Source organism: Entelurus aequoreus, linkage group LG12, assembly GCF_033978785.1.
Source record: "Entelurus aequoreus isolate RoL-2023_Sb linkage group LG12, RoL_Eaeq_v1.1, whole genome shotgun sequence".
Classification (NCBI taxonomy): domain Eukaryota; kingdom Metazoa; phylum Chordata; class Actinopteri; order Syngnathiformes; family Syngnathidae; genus Entelurus; species Entelurus aequoreus.
Window position 1 is genome coordinate 34,882,665 of NC_084742.1, and position 14,262 is coordinate 34,896,926.

The 14,262-nt window shown below is 39.0% G+C and overlaps 1 protein-coding gene and 1 long non-coding RNA gene across 3 annotated transcripts in view; one reads left to right on the plus strand and one right to left on the minus strand.

The window, feature by feature from the left end:
- LOC133662121 (protein phosphatase methylesterase 1-like) overlaps positions 1-14,262 on the minus strand; it is a 50,766-nt gene that overhangs the window by 24,858 nt on the left and 11,646 nt on the right. Inside the window, exons 8-9 of one of the 2 annotated variants that reach the window (XM_062065827.1) lie at positions 8,953-9,160; positions 8,640-8,804 (exon numbers count right to left, since the gene is read on the minus strand). The exons of the other annotated variant lie outside the window; for it this stretch is intronic. The gene's annotated coding sequence lies outside the window, so the exon portion shown is untranslated. The remainder of the gene's footprint in view (positions 1-8,639; positions 8,805-8,952; positions 9,161-14,262) is intronic. 2 annotated transcript variants of the gene reach the window in all.
- LOC133662116 (uncharacterized) lies at positions 495-8,251 on the plus strand. The gene is made up of 3 exons (XR_009828063.1): positions 495-997; positions 4,318-4,435; positions 6,843-8,251. It is a non-coding gene; the product is annotated as an uncharacterized LOC133662116 (long non-coding RNA).

The window sequence follows — 14,262 nt, forward strand, 5'->3', positions numbered from 1 at the left end:
TCCTTTTCCATTCTGAATTGTTCCTGTTGTTTTGCGAGTTGTTCCTGTTGTTTTGCGAATTGTTCCTGTTGAATTCTTTGTTGTGATTCAATCTGATGTTTTTTCTCCAATGCAGCAGCCTCTGCCATGAGAGCAGCCTTTTCGGCCTGGGCTCGAATGCGAGCAGATGAGGTAGAAGAGGTTGTTGATGTTATGGAACTGCGTGTGATTGAGACATTCGATGCACTGTCCTGGGCTCCAATATCAGAAAGTGTAACACATAAATGTTTATCATGGGCAAGTGGGACATGCATTTCATCTTGGACTTGTGTTTCAACTGAGCCATGTGTTTCAGAGACATGCAATTGGGACTCCTCTTCCACAGGGGCAGTGTCATGTGTGGTTAGCTTTTTCACTTCTGATAACCATTCATGCACAAGTTTTATGAAACCTTCGAGTATCTTAATCTTTTCTTGAAACCAGTCATTTTTTCTATCAAGTTCCTGTAGTAGAATTTCTGACCTTTGACCTATAGTTCATGTCTGTCAAAAATGTATGCTCATTTTGATTTCTCTTCCTCTTCTGTGGGACAAAAGTGAACTTTAAGTCGTGCCAACCTGTCTAACTGAATGTGTTGACTGTCTAAAAGATTCGAGTTGCTATGGAACAGATAGGGAAAACAAAATAAGACATTGACGCACTAACAAGAGAGATAAGAAAGGGATAAAGCCAAACGAAGAGAGTGTTTTGGCCACCATCTTCTTTTTCATGGTGACGGGCGCGCCCGGGGGGGGGAAACTTTCTGTGTGCTAGACAACTCAACCCAACCATTGTACCATTTGATTATGAGTAAAATAAAACTCTTGTGTTAAATCTACTTTGGTTCTCATTGACAACCTGGACTTTCCACTACAAAATTGGCGTCACGAACTAGGATGGTCCAGAACTCTGCAAGTCAACATCCGATCCGGCTTCTCTCTCAGGCAGACAACGCTTGCACGCGCGCATCTAATAAAAGGTAAGCTATTTTGCTTATTGTGTAAAAGTTATCTGTCTGAAGAGAAACGGGATCGGTAAGATGAAAACTGAAATATTTTTTCATAAAAGATAGTTCTCCAAAAACAACCTAGACTGAGGCATGTGTTGGTTGGCTTGAGTTGTATTATATGTGATCATTTGTCTGTGTGTTTGTTGAAAACTTGTAATCTCTTGTTTTTAACAAATGGGCATTGTTGATAGAATTTTGGTGGTTTGGAGTGTAGAAGCATAGACGATGTGAGACGAAAAATTTCTTTGCAAGTACATGGTTAGCCGGAGTTGGACACAGCGAAATTTAAGGCAAGGTTGGCTAAACTGATGTGACATTTGGCCCACACAAATTTATGACGTCTATGAAGGTCCTACGTATCTGTCTATGTGGAAGCTGCAGCCGGGTAAAAAGCCTGATATAAGGTGATCGTTCAGTGACTCCGGTAGAGGAGATCAACTGAGCCAAGTTGTCACGAATTTGGAAATTTGCTGCAGTATAGATGGATAGAGTAAGGGCTCCATATGGTAGAGACTTGGTGAAACCATATGGACTGACCAGACACGATGTACTGTAGAAATTGAAGGGTGATTCCTGGAAATTCTACAGCGCCTTAGGCTGTTATCCGTGTTGGTCAGGAAGGAAAAGCAGGATTTGCTCCGCTGAATGGGTTAATCGCCATTATATGAGTAAAAATGACCTGCGTGTGTGTGTTATGAGACGGCCGATTCCACAAAAGCACGCGTGCATTAGTTGTTTATATTGGTCCGGACCAGGGGGGAGTGTTTTGTGGGATAAAAATGTGTGTTTTTAAATTTATAAATATATCTGCGTATTTTAATAACTTTTGTGTAGCACCTGGTTTCTTATCTGTTTTAATTCTCCCTCATGCTTTTGTGAGAGTTCCCTAACGCTTTTTTCGCACCCACGCTGATCTGCAAGAGCTGGGAAATTGTTGGTTATGTGTGTGCGTGTGAGAAAATAGACAAAGTTATGTACAGAAAACACATGAGTGAATGATCCATCCATATAATTATTTTCTTTCGCTTATCAAGAGGTTGGATCGCGGAGGCAGCAGCCTAAGCAGGGAGGCTCCCCCTCGTGGGCGCTGCGAGCTAATTCCAGTCATTTGAATTTGTTTTTAACTATACTGGTGATTGTGACTGTGCGATATTACAGTTGTTTTAATTTACCAGCTCTTGCTCGCTGGTAAATTCTCTGTGTGTGAGTGACTGTGTGACGCATATAAAAAAAAAAAAGAGCTGGGAGACATTTTGAGATAAGAGTGTGTGCGTGTGACGAGGCTGTGTGAATGACAGCTGCGTGAGGCATTGGTTCGAAGAGGAGTGACACTGATAGCATTGAGCTGGGTTAGCATTGTGTTAGCATAGCATTGAGCTATGTTAGCATTGTGTTAGCATAGCATTGGGCTAGGTTAGCAAAAGTTTGCTTACTTAGGCATAGTAAGGCTAAGTTAGCATCTAGCTTGGCATTACTAAGTGTGGTTGAACAGTTATTCTCGGTCTGTAGAGTGTGCTAGTAGTAGGTGCTTGCTAAGTCCAGTAAAATAATAGATATATGGAAAATTATACGTTTAAATATCAATAAATAAATACGGATTGTGGGACATTGAAACATTGTTTAATTCATCATTCATTTATATGTCTAGTATACTTTTTTTTGGTACAGCCTTGTTGCTTATCTGATCCATCCAGTTTCTGTGTGGAAGTTGAGACAAACACACACGCACGAACATCATAGATTAGGACACATTGTAACTTTGAATTAATAGTTATACAACAAATAAATTAATAATATTGAATTTAAATTTGATAAAGATAAATTGATCATACATTGACATTTTAATTTTTTTTTAGGAATAAACACACAATAAAATAAAAGTTAAATTTATATTCTAATACATCTAAGGGCATCTGGGAAACATAGAGTCTGAAGAAGTACAGATAAGAGCCACTCAGCGCCATTGTCAAAACAAAACATAGAGAAGCGTTAAACAAATTCTAATCAGAAGGAAGACAGACCAAAATATGAGAACTTAAGTAAACAGACAGCAAGTAAACCAGAAATAATAATGTAAATAAATAACAAAGAAAGCAAATTTCTATGTGACATTGGTGCATGTAGAATTACAAATAGAGAATAAAACTAAATGGAAATAACTGTCTGCAAGATGAGCATGACGTCATGAATTGTGCTCGGGTTAGTGATAGATAGACAGATAAAACGTTATTGATTCCTTCAGGAGAGTTCCCTTTGGAAGAAGAACTAAAAGGTAAACAGTAACTAATAAGGGTATAAATGGAAACAAAATAGATTCTATTAAAAGAGAAACTAGGCATTAACGACCATGATATAAAAAAAAAGTATTGCACTGTTATTGTTTTGCATTCCCTGTCATCCTAGCCCCCCAAAGAGGAGTTGTACAGTGTAATGATGTATGAGACAAAGGATTTTTCATAGGCTAAACCAGTAGTTCTCAAATGAGGGTATGGTGTTTCCGCCCGGACAAAAAAGGGAGGTACTTGAAGGTATGCCAAGGGGTACCTGAGATTTTAAATATTTCAAAATGCAGACAATAAAAATAAACACAGTACGGACGTTAAAAGTTAAAAGATTAAAAGATTTAGCTGAAAGATAAGGAGAAACGTGAATAAAAACATTCCTTTGTTTTGGAGAGTATCACGCACAGCGGGAGGTCAGAGTGCAAGCATGACAGCTTGCTCGCGCCTACTGATAGACAAATGATAGTTTAAATTAGCTTATACATAATCTTTAAGTGAATTAAAAGGGTACTTAAATACACATGAAGTAGTATGTATAATCTTTGAATTAAGGTTATTGATTAGCAATTAATGGGATAGTTAAGACTGTAATTTTAAAACGTGATATGCAAATTGAACTAACCGAGAGGATATGAAAACGATGGGTGTACATGTTTTGAGTTCCAAATTCTGGAGGAAAAAACCTCAACAAAACGTAAAACCATACAGACGGACTTGGGTGATAGGCACGGTTGTGCTAGGTCAAGCTAGGGTGGAAAGGATATGCAGCCGGGGGACTGCCAACTTCTCTGAACAAGACAAGCTCCAAAGTTGTAGCCAGAACATGCTCACAAAAAATACAGGTGTGACAGCAGGACGAACAGCAGGATACAAACAGACCCCTGCTGGACATAAGTGTCAACGGACAATGTTCAACACAATCTTTGAAGCATTCCTTTGTGGTCAACCTGCACACACCTTGAAATGACCTGCTTACGAACTGTGCCCTGACAATTCAATACTGCACAGAAGGAACTTCCTGATGTTGCCTGACAGCACGACATCAGCTGACAACTACTGGGGACGCCTCCCAGGAATGAGTGGAAGACGGGGACTGCTCCAACTGTCCTAGCACTGGCTGACGGAGGTGCGTCCGTGTGTCCTGCCACCCAAACCGCCAAATTGTATGATCACCAATTAGACGACTCATAAGAGGAGCCTTTTGACTCTTATATATGGTGGGACTCAAGGTATGGCCGCTCATGTGAACTATCCTTAAAACAATTAGAATGGTATAAGATGGACAACTAATGACCCACATTGTTCCCTCTGTCCTGCCTACGAAACAAAAAAATTTTTAGGTCAAATGATAAAACAGGGCGTAGCTGCCGCTGATTGAACCGATACGCAAATCAATTATTTCGGTTGTCTGTTAAAAACATAGCTATTGGTTGCAATTTGGATATTTCTGCTGTAGGCTACAAAGAGTGACAAAGGGGGGAGGAATTATGATTTATGAAAGGGAAAACATTAAAAGTAGATCAATTTGAGTATGTTGAAATTAAAATCCCATTTTCCTCAGAAATGTATTTCAAGGTAATTGTAGTATACCGACCGACCACAGCTAAAGACATTTTTCTTGATTCATTTTCAGACATCCTCAAACAGCATAGTATGACAGAAGTAACGTCATGGAGGACGTTAATCTGGACTGGTTAAATAAGACGCGTAGAAAGAAACTTAAGGATATTATAAACGGCTTCTACATGATACAAATGATAAGCAGCCCTACTAGAATTACAATTGGATGACAAAAATTAAAGAGAACATCTGTAAATACACAAATACAAAACCAGAAAGAAGAGTGCTAAAATAAAAATACCATTGGATTCTAATAAAGACATGAGGACTCAGCTCTCATAAGAGCAACTATAACAGGTCTAAATACAGATCGTATGATTTCAAAAGTTTTGAGGAACAAAGGCTGACTTTCACTTAGAATTAATCAAAGCTGTAAAAGGGAACATTAGAAAGTTATGGAAAACCAGATACAAACTTACGGAAAGAGAGCAAACAAGAAACAACACTATAACATTAAATATCAATGGCGCTACTATCGCAGACAGTCTGGACATAAGTGGTAATTTTAATGAACATTTCATCCAGTCTGTGCAAACCCTGAATAAAAAATCCCTCAAAATCAGTGCAAATAATTGTCATTTATTCAGGATGGACTAATTTTAGAATTAACAAATGAAACAAAGTTAAACAAAATATTCACTGCATTATCAGACTCACGATCTAGAGATATATATACGGGTTGGACACTATCTTCCTAAAAACATATAAGGATTGTATTATTGCTCGTATAACAACGATTGATAAATAAATCAATAACGGAAAACACTTTCCCTACCACGTGGAGAAACTGCTACTATGATTAAATCCATAAAGCAGGAAATAAAGAAGACCAGAACATGTACAGACCAATTAGCCTTCTCCACGTTATAACAAAAGGAATAGAAAATTTGAAGTTAAAAGGTGGCTTTGGAGCAATCAAGGCTGCTCAGACGGTCACTAAGAGGGGCATTATGTTGACACATCAATTTAATGAGTATTATATTTATCTATGAGAGCATTTTTGTTGTAAATTGTGAGGTATGGCTGTTAAAATCTTGGTTGTTTTTACGAATGATGACAGATGTGAACAAGAGCATGTATTGTCTTTGTGTGATGATGTAAATAAGGTGTGGTTGTATTGTATGTTAAGTATGTGTCCATGAAGGGGCATTTGGTGACTTTTCTTATAATTGAATACATGCTACAGTATGATTATTTTTGATTAATTATTGATTATTATGAATGTATATATTTATTATGATTAATTAGTGTCATAATTGTATTGCTTGATTTGTGGATCCCCTTAATTTAGGTAGCCAGGGACTACAGATGGAAAGTAGATATTTAGATATAATCTAGTACAGAACATATCTGTTTCTGAACTTAATGTTTCTGTGCATTGTCCCATCATAGATAGACTAAATTAAATACAACTATTTAGTGAATTATTGAGGCCACAATAATTCACTAGGTGTTGTGAAATATCAAAGTACTATTGCAAAAGTGAACAGTGACCTCAAACATGACCTGTCCTCCGCCTCTGTTCTTGCTGCACTTGACTATCAGCTGCCTTTTCTTTTTCTTGGATGTTTCTGAAACTACTAATACTACTATTACTATTACTATTACTATTACTACGACTAACACTGTCCCTGTGAGAGGGACAGAGGGGGGAGGTGAGTTTGGATTGGGTCAAGTTTGAGCGTGTTGAGGTTTTATTTAATCAATATGATCAATCCGGTGCAAGGATAAAGGAACGTAATGATTTAGATTGACAATTGCAGTGGTTGGCGAAAGCAACCCCAAGCTCAAAGGAGGGTGCCAATTCAGTAATTAAATGTTTTGTGAATGATCTAATATCCCGACATGGTTTCCCCAAAAAGATTAGGTCAAACAACGGCATCTATTTTAAGAAAACAGGTTATCATCTTCAGTCACAAGATCAGCACTTCTCAGGACCAGCAGCTTCCTAGGAAGGTGGAAAGACCATGAGACCAAAATGGTAAGTTTGCAAAATGTAGAATTTGTGTGCCAGTTCCTCTGTGCAGATTTGAGGATGAAAGCAGCCACTCCAGATTCCCTTGCACTCGCTAAGAGGGGCACGGTCAAAGCCGATCCAGGACCAACACCCGATACCTGACTGGAAGGAACCGAGAGGAGGGACAACACCTAGCCAGCAATGACGAGAACAACTAACGTTGCCAGCCAATGTGTCCACCGGGACTCCAGCAGCTGTGGAAAGAAGTGTCGGGAGTGCCGAAGCAGCGAGGAGGCATTGAAGCAAGCCGAGGGCCTGGACCAAAGCCCCATACTTTTCCCCAATTTCGGCCAGCACTGACATGACATTAAACAGTCTGCCCAATGGACTGAACCACACCCCAAAGAGAGACAGACTATTTGAGTGGATCTCTTTCTTCACCAAGGCAGCCAAAAGCCCAACGAGGTGTCGGCAGGCCACCAGCCTGAGGCACCACCGAGCCATCTATACGAGCACTAATCGAATATGGACTTATACGAAATTCAGTTGTGTGTACAAAATCAATTGGTAACTACATTCATTGCAAATGCCGGGAAAAATAATAATGCAACAGCTTACAGTCATAAGTCTATATTAATTCTAAACCAGATCTTGTTTGATTCATTATTAATGTGAAAATACATCTTGAATAAGCATATATATATTCATCTAATTATGTTCATGATCAAAGTATTTTGGTATTACGTTACTAACTCAAAGGGTAGGCCACTAATTGTGTTCTGTGAGATGGTTTTACTGCAGGCTGGTAACAGCGATCGCTCTGAAGGAGGGTCATAGACGGAATTTTTGCCTCGTATAAAAACATTGAGGTTTTTGCCTCTATCTGCGGTAGAGATTTAATTTAGTGGTGTATATCAGAAATTGTTTTGGTCCAGGGTCTTAAGACCCTGGAAGGCGGGTATGTAGTAGAATTTCTGACCTTTGACCTATAGTTCATGTCTGTCAAAAATGTATGCTCATTTTGATTTCTCTTCCTCTTCTGTGGGACAAAAGTGAACTTTAAGTCGTGCCAACCTGTCTAACTGAATGTGTTGACTGTCTAAAAGATTCGAGTTGCTATGGAACAGATAGGGAAAACAAAATATGACATTGACGCACTAACAAGAGAGATAAGAAAGGGATAAAGCCAAACGAAGAGAGTGTTTTGGCCACCATCTTCTTTTTCATGGTGACGGGCGCGCCCGGGGGGGGGAAACTTTCTGTGTGCTAGACAACTCAACCCAACCATTGTACCATTTGATTATGAGTAAAATAAAACTCTTGTGTTAAATCTACTTTGGTTCTCATTGACAACCTGGACTTTCCACTACATTCCTCTTCAGGCAATGGTAAGGCAATCAATGAGGAATGATTTTCCCTTGCCTCTCCACACAAATGAATCAATTCATCCAAGTAACCTCTTACAGCATTTGCATGTTCATCATTTTCATTTGAATGCATGAGTTGTTTCATTGTGTCCCTTATTTTAGCAGCTTTTTTAACACATGCTCCTATTGCTTTATGATAATTGTCAACTTTCATTTCCAAGCCTTTGGCAGTATACGTTATGGCTCTTTTTCCCTTTTCAAAATATTGTACATTTTCCTTTTCAGGATCCACATGTTTGCCACCTTGTGGCTGTACATCATCTTTGCCACCAGACATAATTGGCCAAGTCTCTCCCTTGTGCTGCTTTCAGCTCCACACAACTCACCCTATAGAGCTGGCAGGTGTTTCCAATCACCCTGGCTGATGAGCAGCAGCGTGGCCGTGGCACAGTTTGTCCTCTTGCGGCTTTTTGATGTCCTTCGGTGTTCTTCTTGTTGTCCTTTTCACTCGAAGAGCAACGTTCTTACTTGAATGTAATGGCAATCTTCACCTTCAAATGTTCCAATTTATTGTCATTACTCAACAGGTTTGAGGGAGTGATCCTACACAGTAGCAAACATTGTATATGAAGTGAGGTCCAGTCGGAAATCCAGTTTATGCATATTTATTAACGAATTTGCAGGGTGAATGAAACATACCAGGGATTATTGCAGTGATATGGTGTTATATGTTGTCCTGCCTGTTGCTGTTGTCTGCTGTGGTTTGCTGTTGTCTGCTGTTGTCTGCTGCTGTCTGCTGCTGGTAAGAACGGTTTGTGCTCCCACACCCGAGTCCTTCCTCTTTTGGCTCACCTGTGCTCCTACATATGCCTTCCCCCCTGCACTGCTCAACCAAAAAGCCCGCCACCTAGTGACAAAATAAAGTAATGCCAACACAAAAATAAAGATGCCTTAAATGGCTCCTACAATCACATTAGAGGAAAATCTAATTTAAAAAACATTTGTATGCTCGTATAACACTTAAAACCTTTAGTATATAAGTATGTGGAATTAAATTATAGAATGGATTAACCAAAGAAATCCAACAAAGCACCAATATGATTCAGTTTAGAGACTGTTCAAACTAGTGTTCATGAAGTACACAGAACAAGAATTATGATAAACATCTTGAACCATTTTCTTTTTTTAATTTTTTTTTATTGAGACAAAGATTATTTATGTATTCAATATTGATTGATTACTATGGTATATTATTTATTTATTGTTTATTTGTTCACTGTTCTGTTACAGAGAACAAGGAAATTGGATAAAATTGTCATTTTAACATGCAAATTTGTGAAGGGTACTCAAATCTCAGTGCACTCAATGATACTTTAAAATCTGCGGTGCACTGAGACCATGGTAAGTGAACCGCAAAGTAGGGAACAGTGTATAGGTTGCAGGGGCGCCGCTAGGGATTTTGGGCCCCATGAAAAGAATCTTTACAGGGCCCCCTGTATCATAATTTCATCATCATTAGGGGCCTCTCTAGGCCCCCCTCCATCATGGGCCCCTAGAATCCGTCTCCTTTACCCCCCCTTTTCGGCGCCCCTGATAGGTTGTATTCACTTGAAGTCACGTCCCAAAGTAGTTTTAACATGAACTAACCAGCAAGTATATGCATAATTTATTCAGAAACATTCATATTGAATTTGTCCTGAACTGTCATATTTGACAAGTATTATCAAATACTTCTGACTGAACCAATTAAACAACGGACAACATTGTTCCGTTACCGTTATGTATCAAACTTTTAGGTTGCACCCTGACGAAACTGCCCTGGGCAACCACCCATGTTCCAATATCGATATCCCGATAATCCCAATATAGAAACATCCCCTGCATTTAGGGGCAAATCCCCCCTATCTTTCATTGCTAGTTACGTATCTGAATAACAACATTGATTTTTGATACTCTTTAGGACACTTCTGCAATTTTAACATGAACACTTATTGACTCATGTCCAGGTGAATAATGTAGCCTTGCTGGGGGGCACTTTTGTTCCCATCATGCCTTGACACTATAAATGTGGTTGGTGTTCTGTTCAAATTAGTCTGTTTTGTTTGAGCTCCTTAGTCATTATTTATTGTTGCATTCTCTTTTATACTTTCTTCTCTTGGCATACCAAGCCACTAGAAGTAACTTTCACCAATCTTTTGTTGGCTCAAGACTGCTGGATTAGTGTCAGAAGTAGGATTCTAGGGTGGCAACACACAGCGACTAAGGACTTGATCGTGAGCTTGAAGATGCAGTCAAGGAGGACAAGCACAGCCAATTGGAGCAGCAGAGGATGCCCTTAAGAGTGCCTTCTAGAGGCAAGCGGTGTGGACAGTGACACGGGCCGACAATGCCACAGACACCAGGAAAGGCAAAACTGCCCTCCTACAATGGCAAGAGATCTCTGGAGACCTACCTTGTAATGTAAATGTGACACTGCATGCATTTAAAAAAAATAAAATTCTTATGTCTGTACAGCACTTTGGCCAACTGGGGTTGTTTTTAAATGTGCTATATAAATGAATAAATTGAACCGAACTGAACTGAACTTGTCCAAGTCCAACTGGCAGCTAAATTCAGCAGTTGATCATCAGAGGAAACAGCAATCAACGTTGACCTTGCTCTAGAACAGGGGTCCCCAAAAATGTTCGACCGTGGGGCCGAATTGGGTTAAAAAAATGTGTCCGGGCTATATATATACATTTATTTATTAGGGTTGTGCGGTATACCGGTATTAGTATAGTACCGCGATACTAATTAATCATATTCGGTACTATACCGCCTCGGAAAAGTACTGGTCCAACACCTCCCCTGTCGTCATCATGTCGTGTCATTGCTGGTTTATGAGCAGACGAGCATGTTCGGTAGCGCACAATCACAGAGTACTTACAAGCAGACAGTGTGTAGACAGAAAAAGGAGAATGGACGCATATTGGCTTGAAAACTAACGATAAAGGTGAAGTTATAACACTGAAAGGCCCTCAGGAAGAGGTGCTTTAAGACATGGCTAGCGAGCTAGCAGCTAAAGTTCAGCCGCTGTCAGCAGTGTTGTAGCGACTTCTAAATCACTAATCCTCGCCTCCATGGTGACAAATAAAGTACGTTTCTTACAAGTATCATCCCTGCAGGACGAGGAATAGAAAAACATGCTTCACTACACACCGTAGTTGACCGGCGTCACAATGTAAACAAACCTCATGGGTGGATCTACACCTGACATCCACTGTAATGATACCAAGTACAAGAGTGTATCTAGTCGATACTACTATGATTACGTTGATATTTTTTGGCATCTCAACATGTTCTTTCGTTTTAAAAAAAATGTATATTATGTTTATAAACTCAGGAGATATGTCCAAGGACTCATGAGGACTTTCAACATGACCAATGTATGATCCTGTAACGACTTGGTATCGCATTGATACCCAAATTTGTGGTATCATCCAAAACTAATGTAAAGTATCCAAACAACAGAAGAATAAATGATTACATTTAACAGAAGTGTAAATAGAACATGTTAAAAGAGAAAGTAAGCAGATATTAACAGTAAATGAACAAGTAGATTAATAATTCATTTTCTACCACTTGTCCTTAATAATTTTGACAAAATAATAGAATGGAAAATGACACAATTTGTTACTGCATATATCAGCAGACTAATTAGGAGCCTTTGTTTGTTTACTTACTAATAAAAGACAAGTTGTTTAGTACCGGTATGTTCACTATTTTATTTAAGGACAAATTTGCAATAATAAACATATGTTTAATGTACACTAAGATTTTATGTTCAAATAAAGCCAATCATGCCATTTTTTGTGGTCCCCTTTATTTAGAAAAGTATCAAATTAATTTTAGTACCGGTACCAAAATATTGGTATCGGGACAACACTAATATATATTTATATATATATTTATATATGGTAATTGTAGATGTGTACAGACTCACTGCGTTCAGAGCATCTTTCTTGTCCGGTCACACCTTCTCCGCAACAGCGTTCAAACACTTCTTTACAATCTCCCCATCAGTAGGCGCCTTTCCACAGCTTACAATTAGTTTAGCTACCTTGAAGCTGGCCCCCAACAGATGACAGGTTTGCCTGTGTTTGGCGTAGCATTGTACTCTGCTGGGCAGCAAATTCACGGTTTAGAACAGCCAGCATTTCTCCTCTCACATTGCCCAGCGAGCTTGCATACTGAAGATGACCGAATATTAAATTGTTTAAACACCGCCACTGTCTCTTTGCAGATTAGACAAACTGCAAAAAGTCTAAACTCTACACTCGAAAAACTATTTTACGTTTCTCCAACGATTTCGCCATTCTTTTCCTCACACACTTATTGACTGAAAGAGCACCCATTTGACGTCACGTTATCGATGGGAAAATGCATTTTTAGACAATATGATTTGCCTGAGCGGCTAGGAGACCCCAAGAGTAACAAGCGGTAGAAAATGGATTGATGATTGGGCTAGAAAGGACAGATTAAAAAATAATAATAACAAAATAAAAAATATATATATTTTTTTTATACTTGGGACTTTCCGCGGGCCAGATTTTGGACGCTGGCAGGCTGTCTGTGGTCTGCGGATCATAGTTTGGGGACGCCTGCTCTGGAAGGCAAAGCGCTCCAAATCCTGACCGACTTCCAACCACATGGACAACTTGGTTGGCGGACGAAGCACTGACAAAGGTGGGAAGAAGCCGGACTACCCGCAGGTAACCCGCGCAGTCACGAGGAGAACACGCAAACTCCAAACAAAAAGACCCCGAGCCTGGGGATCAAACCCAGGGCCTTCTTAGTTTAGTTTAGTTTAGTTCATTATTTCTTCGGTCAGTGGTCAACAAAATAAACAAAACAGTTTTACATTCATAAATTGACAATTTTACAGACCGAAAGGGTTTAGGCTGAAGTTGAGCAAATATTTCGTCAAACACTATAAACAATCTCAAATACAAGATGAGCTTCATAGAAATATGAAATTTCCTTTACACAACATATTATAAATAAACCTTGTACACAGCATAAACACTTTTCAAATATATACACGGTAAAGACATGTGAAATATCCCTGTACACGTGTTGGTTAAGCATTTATACCAATACTATACAATATACAAACACTTATACTTCCATTATTATTTATATCCCATATTTAGTTTTGTAATTACAATTGATCATAGTATTAACTACTGGTGTTGATTCAAGAGTGATATATTTTTCTAAGACTTTGGTTTTAAAGTTTTTTTTAAATGTGTGAATGGAACTGGAACATTTTAAGGAATCATCCGAGCTGTTCCAAAGATGAACCCCACTGACGCAAACACATCTACTTTTTAAGATAGTTCTTATGGTTGCTTTCTGAAAGACAGATGAACCTCTGAGGTGATAGGGACTCTCCCTGGGTTTGAACCTCTCCTACAGACGCCCAGGGAGCATACGGTCAGGGGCGCCGAAAGGAGATAAAAGGGTAAAGGAGATGGATTCTAGGGGCCCATGATGGAGGGGGGCCCAGAGAGGCCCCTAATGATGATGAAATTATAATGTTGCCGCTGTGTTGGGGGCCCTGTAAAGATTCTTTTCATGGGGCCCAAAATCCCTAGCGGCGCCCCTGCATACGGTTATGAGCTTTATACGTCACATACACACTTACCATGAATTGATTAACGTGGACCCCGACTTAAACAAGTTGAAAAACTTATTCGGGTGTTACCATTTAGTGGTCAATTTTACGGAATATGTACTGTACAATATACTAATAAAAGTCTCAATAAATCAAAACAATAGCAGTGTTGAGGTCAACAAGATCATGCAGTTTTAATGTTTTTAATTTAATAAACAGATCATTGGTATGGTCATAATAATACGCATAATTTACAATTGTAATGGATTTCTTTTGAAGTAAGAACGTAGAGTTGATGTTTGATTTGTAATTGTTACCCCAGATTTCATAATTCGCATAATTTACAATTCTAA